The sequence below is a fragment of the Cryptomeria japonica genome, chromosome 10, assembly GCF_030272615.1.
Source record: "Cryptomeria japonica chromosome 10, Sugi_1.0, whole genome shotgun sequence".
NCBI classification, from domain to species: Eukaryota; Viridiplantae; Streptophyta; class Pinopsida; order Cupressales; family Cupressaceae; genus Cryptomeria; species Cryptomeria japonica.
This window is the reverse complement of record NC_081414.1, coordinates 252,451,294-252,462,942: the sequence shown is the minus strand read 5'-3', so window position 1 is coordinate 252,462,942 and position 11,649 is coordinate 252,451,294.

Genomic DNA, 11,649 nt, shown 5'->3' with positions numbered 1-11,649 from the left:
ACTTGCACTCACCATTGCAAGTGACTCAATTGTTGGTTCTTGTTTTGTCTTTCAATTTGGGCATTTGGGAGTCATTTTTAAAAGGTATTTAAGAAGGACAAATCTGTTTACCAACTATATATATATATATATATATATATATATTATTTCCACCTATTAGCTAAAACTAGCAAGTAGAAGAAGATACATACATACATACATATATATATACATATACACATACATACATCTACACATACATACATACATATATATATCTATATATATATATATATGTGTGTGTGTACATATATATATGTATATGTATGTATATGTACATATGTATATATGTATATAGTATATACATATATGTACATATATATATGTATGTATATATATGTACATATATGTATATGTATATACTATATACATATGTACATATACATACATATACATATATATATGTACACATATGTATATATGTATATAGTATATACATGTACATGTACAAGTATATGTAGATGCATCTACATATACATGTACATGTACATGTATATACATATACATACATACATACATACATATATATATATATATATATATATATATATATATATATATATATACTCTTCTACTTGCTAGTTTTAGCTAATAGGTGGAAATAATTAATACATTTTATTTATTAATTTTACAATTTATCCTTTTCTCATGTAGAGATAATTAATGAGATTTATTTATTAATTTCACCATTTACCCTCTTCTCATGTGGAGATAATTAATGAGTTTTATTTATTTATTTCACCATTTATCCTCTTCTCATATGGAGATAATTAATGAATTTTATTTATTAATTCCCCCATTTATCCTCTTACTGGAGATAATTAATTATTTTTATTTATTTATTTTTTATCGATAATAGATTATGATTTTATTAAGAGTAAAACCAGGGAGAAGCATGGCCCCGACCAAGGGTGGTAAAAATCAGGGATACCACCATCTCAAAGAGAGAATAAAATAGAGGAATCCATTAACAAATCACATACAACAAAAATTGACCCAAAACCTACATGCAGTACAAAAATTAAGTTTTGATATTGGATCCTCCCTTAGAACAGGAACGAAGGAGCATATCAAAGGGGTTTTGCTTCATTTTCCTCTCTTTTTTCCTTTTCACAGTGTGCTAGCAATTTTCAAGCCTGACTGCCTCAACCTGCCAATCTAAAGAATTAACTTTGGAAAAATTCGCCTGATCCATCGTATGAGAATCCTCATGCTAGAGCTTACCATCCGCTATCAATGAGGCTTCCTCCATATCTTGGGACCCCAAAGGCCTACATTTCTCCCTTCCCTCCGAGGTTAAAATTCCCTTACCCAATAATAGCTCCCTATCACACCCAGCCAAACCAATTTCAACACTGTCCTTTATTGCTTGCTTATTTTGAGGAAAAGGATCTATAGACTTTTGAATCTTTTTGCTGGAAACAGCCTGAGAAAAACTTTTTTGCATCCCATCCTTCTTCTCCACCGTATAAAGTTGTTGAGTAACATCTTTCCACCAAGAGGTTTTCTTAAGCATCCTATCTTTGGCACATTGCGTAGCCATATGCCTTGTTTGGAAGCATCTTCTACACCTGAAGGGGGGCCCTTCATAGCCCAAAGGTTGCACCCAACAACCTTTTGAAGTTTTAATCGATATTTATGTAGGAAGCCCCTCAAAAACATCCATTTTAACCAAGATACGAGCAAATCTAGAGTGAAAGAGATTAGAAGATCCTTCATCAACCATCAAGAAACTTCCTAACGAGTTTCCTACTGCCTCAAAACAGGAATCAAACCAAAAAAGTAAGGGGAGATTAGGAAGCCTCACCCATATCAGGATCTTATAAAAAACTTTGGTAGTTGGACAAAAAGATAGATGCCAGGGTTTTAACATCAGGGGGAACTTGTCCTCCCAACTCCACAAATGTTCACACAAACCTTGTTTCTGTCTTGAGTCTTTTCAAAACCTATAGTAAAAAAATCCTTTGTTGCAGGGTAAATCTTTACGCACCCTTCTAGAATAGGCTCCGAGTTATTAGAAATCCAAGAATGCAAGTCATGCAGGCTTGGCCATAGGCCCCTGAAGCATCTAATCAACCCCAACTCATAAAAAACTAAAATATTAGGAGAAACTTCCTCCTTAGCCTACACATCCAAAGATACTGAAATGGCCTTAGATGAAGGTTGTAAAGAAACCCCCAGCACACCATTATGTTGATGAGGGGAGCCTTGTGTTTGATTGGCCGCACATGGGGGGGGATTTGAGCCACAACCCTAAAAAGCTAAAGCTGCCATAGTCCTCCTTTCTCAGCCATCCCCAGGAGCGGCTTCCCTGGATCTACTGCACCCACCATCAACACAACAAGAGGACTCACCTTCCTCAAAACCAAGAAAACCCCTTTGTTGCATCCATGATACCGGACAATCATCACTTGAGAAGGCAAGGCTAGCATCATTTTTGAGACACATTTGAGACCCTAGTTCCATGATGGGCTAGATCGGTCATGGTGATAGGGGAGGCCGACAAATTTGGCCTTGTTACCAAGCAGGAAAAATGAAACCCTGGCCCCAACCCGTGAAGATTTCAAACAACTCTGGTGTGCCATATCCCAATTTTGCAGGAGATAACAATATTGGCACTAAACCATCTTTTAAAATTTCTATATTAATGATTTTTATTTATTAAATCCTCCATTTTATCCTCTTTTCTTGATATGCTTGATCTCTTCGGCTTTTTTTCTTTTCATTTTAGCTCATCTTATCCTCTGCTTCTAAATGGCAACTTTGAGTTGCATTTGATCATGTTCGTTCCACTTCCTAAAAATCAAATCAATCTTGGCCACTCAATGAAATCTAAATTTCTATAAATTAAGGCCTTGTTCTTCATTTGACATGATCACGATTTCTAGTATTCTCATCATTTTGTTTGAATTATCCTTGCTTCCATATTTGTGTGCTTTGCAACTTAAGAGCGACATATCAATATTGGAGAAGAAAAAAGAAGCACTAAGGCTTCATCAAAGGAGCATGGAAGTTATGGTCTGATGTATTTGCATTTACGTTTTATTTTGATGATCTTATTAGGTAGATTAGGTTAATTTTCACGATTTTATAAGCTTTGCGATTTGCTTTGATCATGATTATGTTTGATGCTTATTTCCTAGTCGACAATCCTTAAACATTTTATTCCTACCTTGATTTACCATCTTTTTTTATCTTAAAGGCCAAAATAAATTTTTTTACTATTTCGATCATAGTTTTTGAATCACAACTCAAAATTATGACTTCGTATATGCATTGGAAGTAGAAAAATTCAATCTAAATTGGGTTTTTCTTATCATTTGACATCAATGCTACACATGCATTATTAATATCACATTTGAATATTTGACTCCCGTAATTTAAAATTCAAATTAATTTTTGCTTATTCCTACCCATTCCTTTCTTGCCCAAAGTTAACATAACATACATTTATGTAACTTATTGCTATGTAATTGTATTTAAAAGCATTCATTTGACACATGGGAAAATCATTCAAATATCATGCACTTTCAAAGTGAAAATCATGCTAGGAACACTTCTAGTGGTACACCAAAATAAATCTAGATCAACGTATTCACTTTAATGCATTTGCACAACTAAAATATTGTTATTTTTTATTATTGACATGACTATAAAGTTAATCCTTTCCAAGGTTTGACCTATGAAAACATATGCCATAGTGACCAACAAATATTTAAAGGTATTTTTAAGTACCACTAGTCTTTAGAGAAGAGGAAATAACAACTAATTTAACAAAGCAAGAATTATGAATGCATTCTATACATATCATTTTTTTAGTAAAGGTTAGATCTATGTCCGTGGAAGTGAACCAAACTTGCAAATTTGACATTTCATAGTGTTGATCGACTATAGAGATTGTAGAACAAGCTATGGACTAAGATCTTCCATTTTTTTTAATCACAAAATGTCCAAAATTGAATCCCATATCAATAATTTTTTCGTCCCTTGGACACAACTAAATATTTTAATTTATTACATTTAATTGTTTTAATTTTCTAATGATCAATATCTTCAACTTTAATTAATCATTTAAATTAATTTATATTTATGTGTATATATTTTATTCAACTAGCCTAGATAAAATTTGAGGAAAATAATATTGCTAAACACACACACACACTTTATTTTTTATAAAATTTAATTTAAACACGCTAATACCATTTATGACCTTCTAGTCTACATATACTAGAACTCATAAAACTTAGAAGTTCACATAGCCTACTTGTGAGCCCACCCTTAATGTAGCATGTCTCCACATTGAATTGGAGGGCCACTAAATGTAACTTCCTTTTAAATCTTAGTTCTTCTTTCATAGTTCGACATGGATATAGAAAGTTTATTCCATTAACTATGGAATCACATGAGGCATGTCATTGGAAAAGTTTGGATTGATAAAAATGAAGCTTATTGTTATTTTATTGATTTCAAGAAGGCTTTCAGGACAATTCCCATATATAAGTTATATTGTAGAATGAAGGAGCTTGGTATACTAGTGTAATTTAGGGTAGCTATCCATAGGTTTTATGAAGAGGTTTGGTATAAATTAGAACTCAATTAGGTACTTTAGAACTTTTTAGAAACAACATTAGAGTTAAGCAAGGTACTTGCTGTCTTTTACATTTTTGGCCTAAATATCAACAAACTTTGGTGCAATCACGACAAGAGGGTCCTCAAAGAGAACAGTTTGGACTATGCAACAAAAGTCACACAACAGAAACAACTCAAAGTGATGGAGGCAATGCAGAAACAAATTATATTAGATCATGAAAATCAGTTAAAAATTGTTGACAACATGCGGGCTTACAAGATTCGGCTCACAGGCCCGAGTACAAAACATGCATGTTATGCAACATTCGACTCTAGCAAGAATGTGAGCCAACTCTGGATCTCCTAATCCTTGGATCTATCTTCTATCTTCTAAAAATTGATTCTAAATTCTTAATTACACTGGTTTAAATGATCAAGGGTGATCCACATCGGCCCGAGATGAAACAATAACTGATGAACAAGATGAAACATGTAAAACAACAAGGTCGACCTCTTCCAAAGAGATACCTCCATAGAATGAAGTGTGAACCCAAGGGAAGGTCAGCCACACGCCAAGGGATGTAGGAAAAAATGAACTGAAGCTCTGCAAGCTATGGAAGAGATCCACAAGATTCATCTATAGCAAATAGGTCCAAGCAAAATTGGTGTTATAAGTGAGTATACTGTCTCAGATTCTAGAAGCGATAACTTGTCGGGAAAAGGTCCAAACATCACGTGGACCAAGGATAAGGTAAATGAACATGTCCACGATCAAAATCCATCTCCGCAAGATCCAGTGAGCAAATGTAAAGAATGAAATGTTGAACTGCAAAATAGGAACAAACTCAAAAGAAAATGTTTTTGGTTGATGCAAGATTGCCAAGAACCAGGGATGCTCCCGCATTAGACATCTAGGGTTAATTGAAAAGTGAGTCCCTCACTTTGCTGGGGTCAGATGAAAACCAAGACGGTCTACCTCTGCTTGAGAAATCCATGATGAATCTTCAACTGGTCTGCCTTTCCACTTTATAGGATACTTTATGTACTGGTTGCTTCGGGTGCTACGCCCAATTTTGCTATCCAAAATGTCTTCAATCTGATCTGGTATCCTCTGGGGTATCGACTTCTCTAAGTCTGGAATGTTGTCCTCACTGAATTCTTCCTCATGGTACTGATGTAGATTTGCAATGTTGAATATAGGCGAAATACCCAAACTATCTAGTAACTCCACTTCATATGCATTTCCAGAATTGAATTTCCTCAAGATCTTACAAGGTCCAAACTTCATCATCTGCAACTTATTATAGGTTCCAACTAGAAATATCTCTTTTCTCAAATACACCATCACTTCTTTGCCAACTCCAAATTCCTTATGTCTCATTTTCTCATCTGCTTTCTCCTTATACTTACTGTTCATGTCCTTCAAATGTTGTTTAACCTAAGTATGTATTGTTTTCATATGCTATGCAAATTATTCTACTTATGCACTCCTTTTATCTTCATTACTGATGTCTCTCAACTCTAATATACCTCTAGGGTGTACTCTGGTGACAATCTCAAAATGTGTTCTTCCGGTACTCCCGTTCACTGAATTATTGTAGGTAAATTCTACTTGTGCAAGAATCAAGTCCCAACTTCTGGTCTTCTCTCCAACTAAGCATCTCAACAAATTTCCCAAACTTCTATTCACTACCTCTGTTTGTCCATTAGTTTGTAGGTGAAAAGTAGAACTGAACTTCAAGTCTATTTTCATCTTCTTCCAAAGTGTTCTCCAAAAATATCCAACAAACTTAGTATCTCTATCAGAAACTATGCTTTTAGGTAATCCATGCAATCTCACCACTTCTTCAAAAAATAGGTCAACAACATGTACTGCATCTGTTGTCTTCTTACAAGGTATGAAATGTGCCATCTTCAAGAATCTATCCACCACCACAAATATAGGATCATTTCCTCTCCGTGTCCTAGGAAATCAAAGTATGAAATCCATGCTTATGTCCTCCCAAGGTCTCTCTAGAATTGTCAAAGGCTTATACAATCCCACATTCTGACTACTAACTTTTACAAGTTGACAAATTCTATAGTTCTGCACAAATTTCCTGACATCCTTATGAATCTAAGGCCAAAAGTAATTCTCACTCACTAGTGCTACTGTCTTATCAACACCGAAGTGTCTAGCTAATCCTTCACTATGCTTCTCCTTTATCAGACTCTCCCTCATAAAGCTCCTAGGTATACACAACTAAACTCCTCTAAACAACATCTCATCTTGAATGAAATAATCCAACCACTTACTTCTATCCACCATAACTGATTCCTTACATGCTTTCGAAGGTTCTGCAAAATCCGAGTCATCCCCATACAAGTTCTTCAATTCCTCAAAACCTAATACCTCCACTCTCATCTCTATCAACAAGTTCCTCCTTCTGCTTAGTGCATCAACAAATTTATTTGACTTTCCACTTCTATGCTTCAACACAAAGGTATAACTCTGCAAGAACTCTACCCATCTCATATGTCTCTGATTCAACTTACTCTGATTGTTCAAGTACTACAAAGCTTGATGATCTGTATATAACACAAACTCCTTAGGCAACAAATAACGTTTCCACTTCTTCAATGCTTGAATTATGGCATAAAATTCTTGATCACACACTGAATATCTCCTTCATGCATCATTCAACTTCTCAATGAAATAAGCTACCGGTCTTCCTTCTTGCCTCAACACAACTCCAATTGCATTCCCACTTGCATCACAGTCCACTTGAAGCACTTTGCTAAAATTTGATAAGGCCAACACAGGTTGCTCTGTTACCTTCTTCTTCAACAATTCAAAGTTCTTATTTGCTCTGGTTGTCCGCTTGAAATCCTTTCTATCCCCTCTCATTGCTTTTGTCATAGGGCTACAAATTGAACTCAAATTTATGATAAACTTCCGATAGAAACTAGCCAATCCATGAAATGATATTACCTCTCCAATGCTTTCTGGTGTAGGTCATTCAATAATTGCTCTTACCTTCTCAGGGTTCATCTTCAATCCATCCACAGATATCACAAATCCCAAATAGGCTAACTCTTCCCTCATGAAACTGCACTTCTTAATGTTTATCAACAACTTCTCTTCTCTCAACCTCTGCAAAACTTGTCTTAAACACAACATATGTTATTCCTCTATCTCACTGAATATAAAAATGTCATCCAAATATACAATAACAAACTTACCCAAGAATTTCTTCAATACTTCATTCTTCAACCTCATGAAAGTGCTCGATACATTAGTCAATCCAAAAGGCATTACCAACCATTCATACAGTCCTTCATTTGTCTTGAATGCTGTCTTCCACTCATCTCCTTCCCTAATTTTGATCTAATGGTATCGACTCTTCAAGTCTATCTTTGTATAATATCTAGCTCCACTCAAACAATCCATTATGTCATCCATCATAGGCAAAGGGAATCGATACTTCACTATGAACTTGTTTATTGCTCTAGAGTTGGAACACATCCTCCATTCTCCATTCTTCTTAGGTGATAATACTGCTGACACTGCACAAGGATTCAAACTTTCTCTAATCAAACCTTTCCTCAACAAATCTTGCACTTGTCTATTTAGCTCCTCATTCCCTGTTGGTGTCATCCGATGTGTTGCTTTATTAGGCAAACTAGCTCCAGGAATCAGGTCCATGCAATGACTGATACTTCTCACAGGGGTAAATCCTTTAGGTACATTATCTGAAATGATGTCTGGATACTATGTCAACAAATCCTTTATTTTCTCTAGTTCTTCTTCTTCACGCTTTGAATCTTCAGTCTTCTTAGGAACTAAAGCAAAACATACGTTCTCATGTCTCATCCCATCCACGAATTTCCTTCCATCCACCAAACAAATTCTAGAACTTGTACAAACTTCACTTTTCAAAGGCTCCTCCAAGAGCAACAAGGTCTGCTTCATCCCATTTGCAACAATAGTGTATATGTTCCTCCTTCCATCATGTATTGCATGTCTATCAAACTGCCAAGGTCTTCCCAACAAAATATGACAAATATCCATAGGCATAATATCGCACAAAACTTCATCATGATAAGATCCAATCTTCAATTTCACCAAACATTGTTGACTTACTAGTATCTTATGATCATCCTGAATCTGTGCTATCTGATAAGGCTTAAGGTGCTTTAATCTTTCCAAATTCAGCTTATTCACCATCTCTTCTGAAACAAGATTATTTGAACTACCACTATCAATTATAACTTTACAACACTTATTAGATACCTTACATCTGGTCTTGAACAAATTCCTCCTATGTAAGGGCTCTTCATCATCTCCAATATGACACAACGCTCTCCTCATCACCAACAATTCTCCATCTTCCAGTTTATTAGCTGATCCGGTATGGTCTTCTTCTACCAATGTCGTTCTTCCAATGTTCTTTGTCTTCTTACTGTTTTCTGCTCTGATACCACTTAGTGCACTCACGACAGAGGGTCCTCAAAGAGAATAGTTTGGACTGTGCAACAAGAGTTACACAGTAGAAACAACTCAAAGTGATGGAGGCAATGCAAAAAAAATATATTAGTTCATGAAAATTAGTTACAAACTGTCGGCAATATGCGGGTTCACAAGATTCAACTTACAGGCCTAAGTACAAAACATGTGTGTTATGCAACATTCGACTCCAGCAAGAATGCGAGCCAAATCCGGATCTCCTAATCCTTAGATATATCTTCTATCTTTTAAAACTTGATTCTAAATGCTTAATTACTTTGATTTATATGATCAAAGGTGATCCACGTTAGCCCAAGATGAAACAATAACCGATGAACAAGATGAAATGTGTAAAACAACAAGGTCGTCCTCCGCCAAAGAGATCCCTCTGAAAAATCCATAGAATGAAGTGTGGACCCAAGGGAAGGTTGGCCACATGCCAAGGAACATAGGAAACGACTAATTGAAGCTCTGCAAGCTATGGAAGAGATCTGCAAGATTTGCTAATAGAAAATAGGTCCAAGTGGTTCTGGTGTTCTAGGCTAGAAAACTATCTCAGATTCTAGAAGCGATAACTTGCCAGGAAAAGGTCCAAACATCTCATGAACCAAGGATAAGGCAAATGAACATGTCCACAATCAAAATCCAGCTCTGTAAGATCCGATGAGCAAATGCAAAGAAACATAGAATGAAATGTTGAACTGCAAAACATGAACAAACTGAAAAGAAAATATTTTTGGTTGATGCAAGACTGCCAAGAACTAGGGATGCTCCTGCATCAAACTTGAAGAATGTTTGAATTTGAAAGGTGGGATGGTCTTTGGGGGAATATGTTGTTAGATTTATTTTACACATCAATGATCTTATTTTGATTTCTCAGTCCATTCAAGGTTTACAAAAGCACTTATTTGCCCTAGAGCATTTTTGCAAAGACATGGGTATGCAAGTTAATACTAACAAAACCAAGATCATTGTATTCTTTAATAGAAAGAGAGAATCATTTTTACTTTTATTTTGAAGGAAGTATTATAGAGGAAGTATTAGAGTATAAATACCTTGGGATTGACTTCAACAATAATGCTAGTTGGAAAACTTGTAGAAGGAGGAGAACTTTGGGAGGGAGTACACGTTTTGCTCTTCAAAATAGATGGAGGGAGGTAGAGTCGTGGGATTGGAAAATTACTCAAAATATTTGGGCTATTAGTAATTTCAATGGTGCTTTATGTAGGAGTTGATGATCAACGATAGGAGCCAAGATTCATTTGCAAGTAAAACACCTGTCACACAAAAGAGATCAAACAAATATAATACGATCTATAACAACCAAAGAATTCTATATTATTGCACAAAAGAATTAGAGATACAATATTGGAGGTACAATTATAGTGAACGAATGAATCATTATAAAGAACAAATGAAAACCTAGGTGCAAACCCTAATTCTAAAATTAAGAGAACTAAAACAATGCAAAGTAGGAGCTAAATTAAACTCAACTACATCTAGAACTAATGCTAGAAAAGCAAACTCTAGATAATAAAAAGCATCTAAGTTTAGCTTAAGTGAAAAAATAATTAAAGGAACTAATTAATAAGTAATTAGATAATTGTACTAAAATTACTCCAACACTTTTATGGGTGTGTTATATGAGTTAGCAACTGTAATGGATGAAATGGGGTTTACTAGTCTAAACATGCAGACTAGGAATGAAACCTATTCACAACAACATCACATTAATGTAAATGAAATCAAATAGGCCCAAACTCAAACCTATTGAAAAGAGATGGATGAACTATTAGACTTTATTCATCTTATTTGAGTTGAATCTGTTGCAATTGGATAAGATGAAATGATTAAATGCAAGAACTCTAGGGCTACTAATGCAAAATTGAGAGAGATTAGCATAAACAAACAATTTCAAAACATATATGCATACACTGAGTACATATCTAGAAATGAGAGTCAGAGAGGAACCTGTGTCTAAATTTTATGCTCGAAAATGCTAGAAAATGGAGCTAGGTGACCTTGTCCCAAAGGTATCATATGTACATATTGGAAATGGATTCAAAATCAAAATGCTGCTTAGAATATTCTCCTTAAGTTTTGCTGCAAAAGTGTTAGACAATGGGGCTAAGCACTAGTGTCCAAGGTTTTTTGCTTCTTCAAAATTTGGTTCTATGTGTTTCAGTTTGTACAATCTGGATCTATTTTTGTCTTTTTAGAATTTGTCACCTGCACACATAATAAAAATAAAATGTTGTTGGGTTGATAGGGTTTTTCTTAAGTTGAACCCTAGGTTTGGAACTAACTCTATGATGAATGAAATATAAAAGAGAGTGCACCCTTGTGGAACATATGCTAGATCTAGAATTGAAATGGTTAATTGAAATGTTATACTTTCTTTATGAATCTCCTACTTCTTGAAGTCTTCATAAAAAGGTTGATGTTGTCATGTAGGAATTCACAAATGTCTTCACAAGAACTTGATCATGGATGCCATCTTGAATGCTTAAAATCTAAATACTTGGTCTCTGCTTCATTGTTTCAATGATGTTTGA